We start from the raw sequence: 16,105 nt of genomic DNA on the forward strand, positions 1-16,105 counted from the left end.
ATGATTAAGGTTTAGGTAGGGACGCGAGACCCAGAAATGTTCATTTTGCCTTAGTATGGCTGACAATTGTCTATATTTTGGAGAGTCTGTAATCCAACTTTTACACTCTGTTTCTTTTGGGATCCCATGTATATAACTGTTTAATTATATAAAATGTAACTTTTGAGACCAAAACCTTTTTAACCCTAGCTCATACATGTTTAGTGACATGTTTTTAAAATTAATGACTTGATTAGCAAGTCTTGCACTTTTATAAGTACACAGTGTAGCGGTCTTGGCTATCCAGGGCGTTACACATAATACCACAAAAAACCTACAATTTGACTCTAAACTAAGACTAAAACACACTCTAAAACTACCGTAAACTAGATTTATAAAATTCCCCCAAGCTCAATCTTTGCATTCCCTTGAGCAAAGAACACAATAATAAACAGAAAAAACTCAGAACCTAAACAACCAACACAACTGAATCAAGCCGAATACAGTAATTCAAGCCTCAAGATATGATGACCAACACACTTATATAATCTTCAGGAAAATCAACTTATAATCTAGAATTTCAGTCAAAACATTTTTCCAATGCACTGAAGTCCAAACAAAAATAAAAGCTCTAAAAAATCATGATTAATAAATAAAATGCATTTGAATCAATTCATGCTCACCAAATTTTTTTCATTACAATTAATTAATATCATTATCACATAAGCTTGTTATACTTAATACTCTCCACTAATGTAGAAAACACATGCTAAGAAGTCAATAGGACTTTCACAACTTATAATTGTAGGGCTTATGTAAAAGGTAGATGAAAAAGTCATTTAGATTCAATTATACCATAAGCACACAAACCAATCTTGTATTAACTTGCAAACCCCAAAAACAATCCAAAATTTCCCAAATTTTCTTACTTTGAGAGAAAATTCATAAACTGATTTTTTTTTTCTTTTTTTATTATTCTAATGATACTACACTCCCCCAAAATTATTTATTTGTATTTTTAATTGGAGTGTAGTTCATATTCAATATATATATTTTTCTCTCAATTTTGTCTTCTTCTATTATTAACACAAATTTCCACATATAAATTCTCATTACAAACCACCCCCCAATCACTTTTCATATGCTCATGGTATATCAAAGGGAAGGAAAAATAACAAAGTTTCAAATAAGCTCAAAACAAGTGTCAAACAAAAAGAATCAAATTAGGCTAAAAATTGGGTAACTAGGGATTTAATAAATCAAGGTTAGCTTGAAAGGCTCAAAAATTCCAAAGAATTGCCTAAACCATCTTCCTAAGCATGCATCATCTAGGATTTCATCTCAAAAAGCAAGCAAACAAATTCTAGGATAAAACCAATTTCAATTTTTATTTTATTATATTTTAAAAATTCAACAATCATAAATAATATTCAATTACACAAAATTTATTAAAAATCATGATTAAACTCTCAATTATTTTAGTGGACCCATGTAAATCAAAAGAGAATTTCAACCAAGCACACAATTTTTTATAACTTCATTCCCATTCAATTTATACATCATATCATTCAATATATTGTCATTGGCTAATCATTATCAACTTGATTCAACTAACACTCTAAACAACATAGACAAAACATAACAAACGCAAAATAGCACGACTAAGACAATAACATAATATATACAAAACAATAAACCCCTTCCCCAAACTTAACCTAAACATTGTCCCCAATGTTTAAATAAAAGCTAAGGAAAAAAAAACTGACTTGACAAACTTAGATTGCTCACGATGAAGGACCCTTTCCACCTTCTTCCTCAGGTAGCCAAAATGTGGTAACGGATATGGATTGAACATAGTAATTTATGAGCTTGGCCCAAAGTAGCATCTCAACATGTCCCTTTTGTTTTCAAAACTGGCAAGCTTATCTGGAACTCATCGTGCTGCAGCTCATGATGCAAGCGCTGCGACCCTATTCTCTCTCTCTCTCTTTTTTTCACGTTTTTTTCACGATTCAACATTAAAAATGTAATACTAAACAATAGAAATTAAAACTAAACCTAAAAAAATAAATACTCAAAATACTAAAATTAAAGTGTTCATAATCCAAAACTCAAATAAAAATGCAAATAAAATATTGGAATGCCTCCAAATGCGCTATCGTTAACGTCATTTAGCCAGGCGCTGAAATTCTTCTTCAAAATCAACTTAGATCCAAACCAACCCTCATGTACATGAGAGCCATAGAATCATGAGAAGACGCTATTATCTTGATATTGCATATTTTATGAACTTTCCACCGCTCATGAAATAATCGAGCTTTCTCACTAAAGATCCTTTTCACTTTCTGACGAAGTGTTCGCTTTCCACCTTTAACCATAGATTTCTTCTTAGGAACTTCCAGCTTATCACCCTCACTTTCCACCACATCAACTCTACAGCAAATTGGAACATCCGTTGCTGCAAAAACATTACATGTTACCTCTTCTTTTTGCACTCGCAACTTCAACTTGCCATTCTGCACAACTACTAAGGCCTTACCAGTTTCTAAAAATGGCCTTCCAAGAATAATTGGAATATTTTCATCTTCCTCCATATCAAGAATAATAAAATCTGTTGGGAAGATGAATCTGTCCACCTTTACTAGAACATCCTTAATAATACCCCTAGGATGCTTTACTGAGCGATCCGCCATTTGCAAAGACACGGTAGTAGGTCGAGCTTCTCCCAATTTTAACTTTCGAAAAATAGATAGAGGCATTAAATCTATACTAGCCCCCAAATCACATAAAGCCTTGGTTTCTACTGAACCCCCTATAGAGCATGGGATATTGAAACTACCAGGATCTTTAAGCTTGGGAGGTAGCTTCTTTTGAAGTATCACATTGTACTTCTCAGTAAGTGCCACTGTCTCATATTCCTCTAGTTTCCTTTTCTTCGTTAAAATTTCTTTCATAAACTTCACATAACTCGACATCTGTTCAAGTGCTTCGACAAAAGGAATGTTGATGTGAAGCTTCCAAAAGACATCTAAAAACTTAGAAAATTGCTTGTCTAATGTCTTCTTTTGAAACCTTTGAGGATATGGTATTTTTGGTGTAGGCTTCACTATTGTAGGCTTATTCTTCCCTTTCTTCTGAAGATCTTCAGTACCCTTCTCTTGCTCTGGACTAGTTACATGTTGATCCTGTATCTTTTCCACTTCCTCTTAAGCTGTAGGCCCCTCATACTTAGTACCACTCCTCAATGTGACCACTTGACATTGCTCTTTAGAATTTATCTCAGTGGAGCTTGGTAAATTTCCTTGAGCCCGGTTAGACATTAACTTCACCAGTTGACCAATTTGTGTCTCCAATTTCCTTATCGAAGACCTTGTTTCAGTCATAAATTTGTCCAACATGTCAGACTATGCTTTTGATGGGTTCACTTGAGGGTGCGATGGTGGCTGTTGTGGCATTGCTTGATACGACCGGGGATGTAGCCCATATGTTGGTTGATGGGATGGGTATTGAGGCTGATTTTGTGGGTGTGGAGGTTGTGCTCCTTGATTATTTTTCCAAGACATATTATGATGATTTCTCCAAGCTGGAGTATAATACATGGAATACAGTTTGTTTGATGGTCTTGGAAAATTCTCGATAGCATGTGCCTACTCTAAAGGCATATTGTTGATATCAACAGTGCAACTGGCAGCAATGGTACATTGTTCATAAGGATGCAGACCTCCACATATCTCATAGACGAACTTATTTTGTAGTTTCATAGCTTGAGAAGATATATTATTATGCTATAGTTGTTTAGTTAATGACGCCACTTGTGCATTAAGCATAGTAATCAGATCAACCTCAAGAACTCCAACTAATAGAATATGAGCCTCATTTGCACTTTTACTGATAAAGTCTCCTTCCACTGCTGCATCTATAATAGTCCTTGTATTTCCCCCCAAACCATTATAAAAAATGTGCACTAGCATCCATTTCTCAATACCATGATGTGGGCACTACTGAAGTAATTCCTTAAACCTTTCCCTTTCATCATACAATGATTCTCCATCCAGCTGGTGGAAGTTATTAATTTCTTCTCGATAGCAGGCAGACTTAGAAGGGGAAAATATTTGGCAAGAAATTTTTGGGCAAGGTGTAACGACCCGAATTTGTTAATTGGGCTTAAGGCCTTGATTAGTGTGCCTGGAGGGCAATAAATGATTTAATATGTTGATATATGAATTAACATGTATATATGATAATGATGCATGTTTAGTTGAGTTAAATGTGCATGTGGGCCCCGCCTGGACATTAGGGGTATATATGTGATAATGCTATATATATGAGATATGACTGTGCAACACGATCTGAGACAGTCCTGGGGAGCGGTTAGCCAGGAAGTCACAACGGGGTTGAGAATCTGACTCGGGGCGAGTCGAGGGGTAATTTAGGCATTAGTAATTATATGGGGTTATCGGGTTATGAAAATAAATATTTGGAGATATATTTGAGGATAGAATGTCTAGGAGGGAGTACTGGGGAAATTTACCGTTTTGCCATCGGGGAAGTTTTTGGCACCCCGAGCCTTGAGGTAACCTTTAAGCTTAAGCTGAATAAAACAAAACTTGGAGTTGTTTAGAATATTTAGAAACTGACTTACATGTTCCCTTCCCAGCTAAGGATAGTTTCTAAACTCCTTCTTCTTTACTCTCTAAGATAAACTCAAGGAAATAGGCAAGGGAAGGAAGTTAGTCAAGAACTAAGGATTGGAACTGAGCTTAGGAGACTCTAACCAGAAAACCAGGGCTTGGAGGTTGAGGAATTGAAGGTGGAACTTAGGGGAAACAACTATGAATCAAAACTCAGCAAAGGTAAGCTCTAACCATGGGAATTAAGTTTGAATTTCAGCTATGTTCTTAGGTTATGCATGTGAGTAGAAGTTGTTCCGTTCTTAGGTATTTTATTGATTTTTTGGAGCAGGCTTTGATGGGTTTTAATGTTGAAACTGGGCTAGAAACTTTGTGTTGATTATCTGGAACTGTTAGCTTGGTTATAGGATGAATTGGGTTGAGGAAAATGCAGGTAAAGATGAAGATTTCTGGGTTTGGAGGCTAGGGCCGCAGCCCTAGGAGGGGCCCGCGGCAGCCCGTGTATGCGCGCGGCCATGGGAGGCCGAGATGCTTGAGGCACGCCGCGGTGCTTGGTGATGCGCGTCGCGGCCCGTGTGGGTGAGAGTGGGGTGCTAGCCTCTGTTTCTAGGCTAGCCGCGACGCTTGTGGGAAGGGCTGTGGCTCTTAGTACCAGTCTGAGCTTTTAAGGGTGTTTAGGTATGGGAAGTCAATGGTTAAGGCTCGGGATGGATTTTATCACCTGGATTGATAGAATTCAAGGTCCCGGAGGTTAGAGATATGGCTCAAAGTTATTTAATGGATTAGAAATTGATGGATGGACATTGTTAATGTGTTTTGACTAGGATTTCGGCGAGGCTCAGGTTAGAGGATTGTGCTCGGGATAGCGGTGCTCGGAGAGCTCGGGACTCAGGTCAGAAAACCCTTGTTCCCATAGAGCTTGTATGCAGGGCTGGGCCCAATGTGTTTAGATTGCAGGGCGTAGCCCTTTGATTGAATTGGTTGGTATTCAATATATGTTTGTTATGCTATGAATGCTATTGTATGAATGATCGGCAGGAGCCGAAAATGGTGTAGACTGAGGTCGGCAGGGGCCGAGAATGGCAAAAGGTCGGGAACGACGTTAGGCACGTTGAGTGCAAGGCCAAGTACGGCAAGGGGCCGGGAGCAGTGTTGAGCACGTGGAGTGCGAGTTGCCAGGGCAGATCCCTAAAAGGATACCTGGGATATCCTCACGGTGCAGACCGCGAACCCAGGGCCTGGTAAAGCGCCTGGGACAGCTAAGTCGTATGTGTTTAGTCTATTGATGGCCTGTTTATATGCTTGGTGTATATTTTGCATATGTTATCTGTTTGTGGGTTTCGTTGATGGGCTTCAGCTCACAGATGCTCTGTGGTGCAGGTAAGGGTAAGGAGAATGCCAACCAACCACGAGTGTAGCAGGCATGAAGCGGCGTGTACATGTTTGGCCAGCCTGGCTGCCACAGCCAGTGGATTTTGGGAGATGTTTGTAAACAACCCTAGATTTTGTCGTTTAGTCGACTTGGTTCAGTTTATATGTTGTAAATATTTCTAAACTGTATTTTGGGATCCCAAGTGTTAAACCTTTATGATTTTCAATGAAATGAATTTATTTCTAAAGTTTTTCCTCTGTTTATGGCTTAGTTACACTGTTTGATCTAAAACCTCGATTAGCGAGTTAGATGCACGTTTTAAACTCACTTACTAACGGATCTAAGGAAGTAGGGCGTTACAACTTGGTATTAGAGCGAGCCAAGGTTATTGGTTCTGGAGATTGAACGAACATGTACGCTCACTATCAGTGACAAGCTCGACTCAGGGTTGGTTGGTATGATTGACTGAAATGTTTGAATATATGCTTGAATGCCTGCTTTTCTTATATAGAACATAATGAATAAGTTAACATATGCATGATGATAGGGCATGGCACGTTGTGTGTTATATGCTATATGAGTTACTATTTGTGGATGATAGATGTGTTTGGGAGGTGGTTTTGGATGTTGTTATCATGTTTGATGAGCGACGTCGTTGGTTGCGGGCATATTTGTTGAGATGCCTCAACAATCAGCTAGACTCCGCGACAGTAAGGCCGAGGATGACAACTAGGGTTAGGACCCTCCCCCTGCCCCACAGAATTGGCAAGAAATGTTTGCCGAGATGGAAGCAAGATTGCGGCGAACTGAGGAAGAGTTGCGGCAGTTGAGGCAGCAGGCCCCACCTCAGGTTACTGGGCTGCCAGTTCAGCAGGTTGCAGCGCCAGTGCCGGTTCAACCTGTTATGGAAAGCAGGTGGGAACTTTTGTGTGAGTGGTTCAGGAAACAGCGTCCTCCCACCTTCGAGGGTGGATCAGACCCACTGCGGGCAGAGAAGTGGATGAATATGACTTCCTCAATTCTGGATTTTTTGAGAGTTCAGGGGAATGAGAGGGTAGCCTGTGCCAGCTACATGTTTAGAGAGGATGCCCGCATCTGGTGGGACGTGGTGGTTTAGAGAAGGGATGTATCAGTTATGACTTGGGAAGAATTCAGAAACTTGTTTAATGAGAAGTATTACAGTGTGGCAGTTTGAGCTGTGAGGGTTGATGAGTTTGTCAACCTGACTCAGAATCGGTCAACAGTGACAGAGTACGCTTTAAGGTTTGACAGATTGGTGAAGTTTGCGCCAGATTTAGTGCCGATGATGCGGCAAGAAGGGACATGTTTGTGCGGGGGTTAAATGTTATGATCGCCCGCGATGTGAATATTACCTTGGATCCAGAGACTACTACTTATGGCCAGGTAGTGGATAAGGCTCTTACTGCTGAGAGGACCGAAGATCGGATTTGGAAGGAAAGAGCTGTTAGGAGCGATGCCAGGAGGATAGTGCCTCCTTTTGTTGGATTCAGTCGTGATGGTGGTTCTAGTGAGCAGAAGAGGAGGGCCCCAGATTCCTTTGTTCCTCCCAGTTCAGATAGGAGGGCACGGGGTGCTTCCACTGGCCATCAGGGTGGCAGTGACAACTGGAGGAGTTTTCCAGTGTGTCCGTGGTGCATGCGATGACACCAGGGTGAGTGCAAGATCAGGGCCTGCTTTGTTTGTGGGAGTGCCAGTCATCTGAAGAGGGATTGCCCTCAAGTTAAGAAGGAGGAGTAGAAGCAGAGTGATAGTCTTGCTTTTGCCAGGGTATTCACTTTGACACAGACTGAGGCGGAGGCTATCCCCTCAGTGGTGACAGGTCAGATCTCTAGTGTTGGTTCTCTGTATGCTGCAATGTTTGATTCAGGGGCTACTCATTCATTTGTATCTGCTAGAGTGATAGATTAGCTTTGTAGACCTAGTGGTGTGTATGCTAGGGGATTTCAGTCTTTGTTGCCAACAGGAGAATTGGTAGTCTCTAGGAAATGGATTAGAGCATTGCCAGCAGAGGTTGATGGTAGGGAACTGTCTGTTGATTTGATTGAGTTAGAGATGGATGATTTTGATATGATTTTAGGAATGGATTGGTTATCAAGGTATGGGGCAACGATTGACTGCAAGCGCAGAATGGTGACTTTTGAACCAGAAGGGGAGGTACCCTTTGTGTTTATGGGGACAGTTAGTGGACCGCGAGTATCAATGATTTTAGCGTTGAGGGCTAGTGACCTGATGCAGGAAGGTTGCATAGGATTCCTAGCGAGCGTTGTGGATACCTCTAGTGTGGTTGCGGTTGGGGTGAGTCTAGATTGGTGTGTGAGTTTCCGGATTTGTTTCCAACAGATTTGCCAGGGTTGCCGCCCCAGCGGGAGAATGACTTTGTTATAGAGTTGGTACCAGGGGCGGAGCCAGTATCTAGGACACCTTGTAGAATGGATCCAGCGGAGTTAAAGGAGTTGAAGATATAGTTGCAGGAGTTACTTGATTTGGAGTTTATCAGACCGAGTTTCTCGCCATGGGGTGCTCCAGTGTTGCTCGTTAAGAAGAAGGATGGATCCCTTAGGATGTGTATTGATTACAAGAAGCTAAACAAGTTAACCATTAAGAACAGGTATCCACTGCCTAGGATCAACGATTTATTTGATCAGCTTCAGGGAAGAACAATGTTTTTTTCCAAGATAGATCTCCGATCAGGTTACCAATAGTTAAGGATTAAAGAGGAGGACATACCAAAGACTGCTTTCAGACCGAGGTATGGACATTATGAATTCCTAGTTATGTCCTTTGGATTAACCAATGCCCCAGCAGCCTTCATGGACATGATGAATAGGGTTTTTAAGGATTATCTGGACAAGTTTGTAATTGTGTTCATCGACGACATCTTGGTATATTCTCAGTCAGAGGCAGAGCACGAGCAACATCTACGGTTGGTTCTACAGTGGTTGAGAGAGCATAAGTTATATGCTAAGTTCAGTAAGTGTGAGTTATGGTTGCTACAAGTTACATTTCTAGGCCATATTGCCAGTAAGGAGGGGATACTGGTTGACCCAAGTAAGATTGAGGAGGTCAGTGATTGGCCTAGGCCGAGCAATGTTCCTCAAGTGAGAAGTTTTCTGGGTTTAGCAGGGTATTATTGGCGGTTTGTTGAGGGGTTCTCCGGAATAGCTACGCTATTGATAGAACTGACAAAGAAGAAGACAAGGTAAGTCTGGACGGACAGATGTGAGAACAGTTTTAAGGAGTTGAAGCAGCGACTGATTACTGCGCCAGTGTTAAGCTTGCCGACAGAGAATGAAAAGTTTGTGATTTACTGTGATGCATCCAGGCAGGGTTTGGGGTGCGTGTTGATGCAAGCTGGTAAGGTGATAGCCTATGCATCGAGAGAGTTAAAGGATTATGAGTAGAGATATCCTACGCATGATCTGGAGTTGGCAGCGGTGGTGTTTGCACTTAAGATTTGGAGGCATTATCTTTATAGTGAGAAGTGCGAGATTTACACCGACCATACGAGCCTAAAGATTTCTTTACTCAGAAGGACCTGAATATGCGTTAGAGGCGGTGGCTGGAGTTGGTTAAGGAATATGATTGTGATATCCTATACCATCCTGGGAAGGCTAATGTGGTGGCTGATGCATTGAGTCAGAAAGGCCCGGGACGGTTGTTTAGTTCGAGGCAGATATCTGATAAGTTAGTTGAGGAGATGACCAGAGCAGGTATAGAATTGGTGGTTGGTCAGTTGGCCAACATCACTCTTCAGTCTACAAGCGCAGGGGAAAGATTTCCGGTTGAGAGGTCGTAGGGAGAGTGCCTTAGTTGGAGTGACTAAGGACTTTTCCATTTCAGAGATGGAGTTACTAAAGTACAAGGGTCGGATTTGCGTTCCGATGGATTCTGATATCCGGTGAGAGATCTTAGATGATTGCATACCACTCCCTATTCTTTGCACCCGGGTACGATGAAGATGTACCAGGATTTGAGAGCTCTGTATTGGCGGTCGGGCATGAAGTGGGATGTGGTGGAGTATGTGGCCAAGTGCTTAACTTGCCAGCAGGTTAAGGCTGAGCATCAGAGGCTAGCAGGGTTGCTGCAGCCTCTGGGGATCCCAGAATGGAAGTGGGAAGATATCACTATGGACTTTGTGGTTGGTTTGCCGAGGACTGTAGGACTGCATGACTCGGTGTGGGTGATTGTGGATAGGTATACCAAGTCCGCCCACTTTTTGCTTGTTAGGACAACTTGTACTGTGGAGCAGTATGCTGGGTTGTATGTGAAAGAGATTGTTCGACTTCGTGGGGCTCCGAGGTCGATAGTATCCGACAGAGACCCCACCTTTACTTTAAAGTTTTGGGAGAGTTTGCTGAAGGCTATGGGCACGCAGTTACAGTTTTGTACCGTTTAGCATCCTCAGACAGATGGGCAGTATGAGAGGACGATTCAGATATTGGAGGATATGCTGCGAGCCTGTGTGCTTGATTTTGGGGGATCGTGGAGTAAGTATCTCCCTTTGATCGAGTTCTCGTACAACAACAGTTATCAGGCGACCATCGGAGTGACTCCATACGAGATGCTTTATGGAAGGAAGTGTAGATCACATATTCATTGGGATGAGACAGGTGAGAGGAGTTATCTGGGTCCAGAGATGGTTCAGAGGACCAATGAGGCGATTGAGAAGATTAGAGTGCGTATGCTCGCCTCCCAGAGTCGACAGAAAAGTTATTCAGACCTGAAACGCAGGAGCGTGGAATTTCAGGTTGGTGATCATGTGTTCCTTAGGGTTTCACCCATGAGGGGTGTGAAACGGTTTGGTGTTCAGGGCAAGTTGAGCCCTAGGTTTGTTGGCCCCTTCGAGATTCTGGAACGAGTTGGAAAGGTAGCTTATACATTAGCGATGCCTCCAGCCTTATCAGTGGTTCATGATGTTTTCCATGTATCCATGCTCCGGAAGTATATGTCAGATTCGACGCATGTTTTAAGTTTTGAGAATCTGGAGCTTGATCAGGATTTTTCCTATGAGGAGAAGCCGGTTCAGGTTCTTGACCAGAAAGATAAAATCTTGCGGAGCAAGACCATCGCCTTGGTGACAGTGCTGTGGAGAAACAGCAAGGTTGAGGAGGCGATGTGGGTACTTGAGTCAGAGATGAGGGAGAGGTATCCTGAGTTGTTTAGGTAATTTCGAGGATGAAATTTCTGTAAGGAGGGGATAGTTGTAACTACCCGAATTTGCTAATCGGGCTTAGGGCCTTGATTAGTGTGCTTGGAGGGCAATAAATGATTTAATATGTTGATATATGAATTAACATGTATATATGATAATGATGCATGTTTAGTTGAGTTAAATGTGCATGTGGGCCCCGCCTGGACATTAGGGGTATATATGTGATAATGTTATATATATGTGATATGACTGTGCAGCACGATCCGAGACAGTCCTGGGGAGCGGTTAGCCAGGAAGTCAAAATGGGGTTGAGAATCTGACTCGGGGCGAGTCGAGGGGTAATTTGGGCATTAGTTATTATATGGGGTTATTGGGTTATGAAAATAAATATTTGGAGATATATTTGAGGATAGAATGTCTAGGAGGGAGTACTGGGGAAATTTACCGTTTTGCCATCGGGGAAGTTTTTGGCACCCCGAGCCTTGAGGTAACCTTTAAGCTTAAGCTGAATAAAACAAAACTTGGAGTTGTTTAGAATATTTAGAAACTGACTTACATGTTCCCTTCCCAGCTAAGGATAGTTTCTAAACTCCTTCTTCTTTACTCTCTAAGATAAACTCAAGGAAATAGGCAAGGGAAGGAAGTTAGTCAAGAACTAAGGATTGGAACTGAGCTTAGGAGACTCTAACCAAAAAACCAGGGCTTGGAGGTTGAGGAATTGAAGGTGGAACTTAGGGGAAACAACTATGAATCAAAACTCAGCAAAGGTAAGCTCTAACCATGGGAATTAAGTTTGAATTTCAGCTATGTTCTTAGGTTATGCATGTGAGTAGAAGTTGTTCCGTTCTTAGGTATTTTATTGATTTTTTGGAGCAGGCTTTGATGGGTTTTAATGTTGAAACTGGGCTAGAAACTTTGTGTTGATTATCTGGAACTGTTAGCTTGGTTATAGGATAAATTGGGTTGAGGAAAATGCAGGAAAAGATGAAGATTTCTGGGTTTGGAGGCTAGGGCCGCGGCCCTAGGAGGGGCGCGCCGCGGCCCGTGTGGGTGACAGTGGGGTGCTAGCCTCTATTTCGAGGCTAGCCGCGTTGCTTGTGGGAAGGGCCATGGATCTTAGTGCCAGTCTGAGTTTTTAAGGGTGTTTAGGTTTGGGAACTCAATGGTTAGGGCTTGGGATGGATTTTATCACCTGGATTGATAGAATTCAAGGCCCCGGAGGTTAGAGATATGGCTCAAAGTTATTTAATGGATTAGAACTTGATGGATGGACATTGTTAATGTGTTGTGACTAGGATTTTGGCGAGGCTCAGGTTAGAGGACTGTGCTCGGGATAGCGGTGCTCGGAGAGCTCGGGACACAGGTAAGAAAACCCTTGTTCCCATAGAACTTGTAAGCAGGGCTGGGCCCAATGTGTTTAGATTCCAGGGCGTAGCCCTTTGATTGTATTGGTTGGTATTCAATATATGTTTGTTATGCTATGAATGCTATTGTATGAATGATCGGCAGGAGCCGGAAATGGTGTAGACCGAGGTCGGCAGGGGCCGAGAATGGCAAAAGGCCGGGAACTGCATTAGGCACGTTGAGTGCAAGGTCGAGTACGGCAAGGGGCCGGGAGCAGCGTTGAGCACGTGGAGTGCGAGTTTCTAGGGCGGGTCCCTAAAAGGATACCTGGGATATCCTCACGGTGCAGGCCGCGAACCCAGGGCCTGGTAAAGCGCCTGGGACGGCTAGGTCGTATGTGTTTAGCCTATTGATGGCTTGTTTATATGCTTGGTGTATATTTTCTTATGTTATCTGTTTGTGGGTTTTCTTGCTGGGCTTCGGCTCACAGATGCTCTGTGGTGCAGGTAAGGGTAAGGAGAAAGCCAACCAACCACGAGTGTAGCAGGCATTAAGCGGCGTGTACATGTTTGGCCAGCCTGGCTGCCACAGCCAGTGGATTTTGGGAGATGTTTGTAAACAACCCTAGATTTTATCGTTTAGTCGACTTGATTTAGTTTATACGTTGTAAATATTTCTAAACTGTATTTTTGGATCCTAAGTATATAGATTCAAGTATAATGCGCAAGTATACGCAATCAATTCAAGTATATAGACAGTAAATAAGAATCGTTCCCATGGAGACTATCAATTATGTAACGTCCTCCTAAACTAGGACCATTACACTGTGTATTTTAAATAGTGTCAAACTTGCTAGTTAAGTCATTTGGTTATAAACGTGTAACTAAGGTTAACATCAAGGGTTAGGGTTAATTTTTTTTGTCAAAGGAACTGTTGACTTTTCATTTAAAAGTTTCATACATACATGGGATCCTGAAATATTACAAACAACTGTTTAAAAGAGTGTATATACATCAAAAGTTACATCCAGCCGATCTAAGCGGAAAAATAAGGGATACATCCCTACTTCCTCTGAGAAACCTTCGGCCATGGTAGACGAGCAGCTGCATATGTACTCGCCGCCACTGAAGCTCTCCAACTCATGGCTGGTCAAGCTTTACTTTCCCCTTACCTGCATCACATAGCACATGTGAACCAAGACTCAGCAAGAAAACTTAAACATGTGCGTGAACAGTAAATACAGGTTCTAAATACATATCTAGCATGCCCAGTAGTAATAACCTACTCATGCATGCATATAATTACAAATAAATGATCATTGGATCATTGTGGGGCCCGCTGCCCTGAATAGTTGACCATAGAGTCAACCCCGGGCCCTATTCTGTAGCTATATGACTATAGAGTCACCTGGGGCCTTTGCCCTTAGCTCTGAGTAACTAGCCATAGAGCTAGTCCAGTGTACCCGGCGCTTTAATTTTTCAATGACTATAGGGTCGGCCAATGTAATAATACATTATTGATTGGACCTAAGCCTTTCCACCAGCGCGCAGCGCGCTATTGCCGTCCTTGAATAATAAGTCAAGCCTTAAGCCAGGTATTCAGATACAAATAAGCATACTTCAGACAATACAAGTATGCATACAAATTAATCATATAATACCATCAATTAAATGCAAACATAGTAATAACCATGTTCCTTAACGGGGTCGAGCCCTAACTACGCAAACAAGCAAACAATCATATGACACTTAGCCAGAAACAGAATATTCAAGTATGCTTAATCAACAAGAACAAACATAACTCATTCACATGGGCCTGAGCCCTATTCATAGTTATAATCAACAACCGGGCCAAGCCCTAATCACATATACCATGTATTCGGTGCAGTTTTCTTACCTCATGTCCGAGTATAGCGTAATATATAAAAACGACCATCGAACAAGAACCCAATTTCGAGTCCCTAGCGATAACCTAGTCACAACCATAATATAAACATGGTTCAGAATTGTGTTATCAAGAGCTTTCCCTCACAAGATAAATCTTACCACATCACATTCATTAACCACTTTCAGTGCTATAAACATGCCCATGGCATTCATACATCAATTATGATCCCTGATCTTCCAACATTCACACTGTGCCTCCAAGTCCAGCATGCAAATATTACAATTATATATTCATGGAGTAAGTAATCATATAATCACATCCATATATATATTCACGGAGCATATAATCATATAGTCAAGAGCCAAGCTATATCAGAATCTCATGCTCCCTAATACAATGTGTAGGTAAAGCATTTACATTCTATTTAAGCAGTTAAGCACATAACTACAGAAATAGTTACCATTTCCTGAGTGAAGCTATTTTCAGTGATGAGTGTACATGCCCAGCTTGTCTTCAGGAACCATAAATGTTGGCTCGCTCTGATACCAAGTTGTAACGCCCCAAACTCCAGGGACCGTTACGGTGTGCCTTATAAACACTGCTAAACTCGATAATCGAGTCATTTGGCCAAAATCGTGTATCTAAGTATGATTAGCGGTTTATGGATTAAAATTTTTGGTTAAGATATAACGTTTCATTATATACATTGGGATCCTAAAAATATAATTTAGAGGTCTATTATAAGAAAATATTTACAACCAGCCGATCTAAGCGGAAAAACAGGGTTTAACCCTAGTTCCTCTTCAAACCTCGACCGTGGTGGTCGAGCAGCTACATATGTACACGTCATCACCTAAGCTCTCCAACTCAAGGATGGTCCAACTTTCTTTTGCCCTTACCTGCACCACATAGCACCCGTGAGCCGAAGCCCAGCAAGAAAACTCAATATGCTCATGAACAGTCAGAAAATGTCATCAATTCATAAGGCACATGCCTAACAAATATAGCCCTATTGAAGCAGGCAAATGAGTTCACGTAATGTTGAGTACAACACATTAACCAATGATCATAATAATCATCCAGGTCTTTTAGCCCCAAATAGAAGAGTGACAGTTGTACTAATCACTGAGATGGGTTTATTCCCAACAGCCGTGTGACGATAGGGTCACCGAGCTTAATAGATAAGTGAACCTTTCACTAGCTTAAACAGGTTAGTTGCATGATGAATAATCACCAACATAACCTACCTCATGACCATAGAGTCATAACCATGGAAATTTGTTCCCTAGCCATGTGAGAAGCAGTCACCTAGGCCTTAGGCCCTTGCTCTGAGTAACTAGCTTAGACTAGTCAAGCGCTTATAAGATTCATCGACCTTAGGGTCGGTCCAGCATTAATGCCCTAGAGTCATTCAATGCTGATATCGATTAGATTTAACTTTTTAATCGGCCCTGCATTCATGAAGCTATGCCGTTCTCGGCTCTTAGGTCTGTGATACTGGACCAGTGCCGACCCTGACCAGTCAGTGCCATACACAAGTAAGCAATGCTACCAAACATATATCATATGTCATATATTCGAATACAGGGCATTCAACATGCGTACTCAATAATTACTAGCACAATTAAGATCATGCATAAACACAGAGGCTCAAGCTCTGAACAATCTCATATTCAATATACATAGAATGTCCTAATCACATGTTTCTCGTGCATCACA

The 16,105-nt window shown here is 41.8% G+C and overlaps 1 non-coding gene across 1 annotated transcript; it reads left to right on the forward strand.

Moving 5' to 3' along the window:
• Positions 1 to 3,960: 3,960 nt before the first annotated feature.
• Positions 3,961 to 4,066, forward strand: LOC133799109 (small nucleolar RNA R71). The gene has a single exon (XR_009876312.1). It is a non-coding gene; the product is annotated as a small nucleolar RNA R71 (small nucleolar RNA).
• Positions 4,067 to 16,105: the final 12,039 nt, after the last annotated feature.

This window comes from Humulus lupulus, chromosome 8, assembly GCF_963169125.1.
Source record: "Humulus lupulus chromosome 8, drHumLupu1.1, whole genome shotgun sequence".
In the NCBI taxonomy this organism is placed as follows: Eukaryota; Viridiplantae; Streptophyta; class Magnoliopsida; order Rosales; family Cannabaceae; genus Humulus; species Humulus lupulus.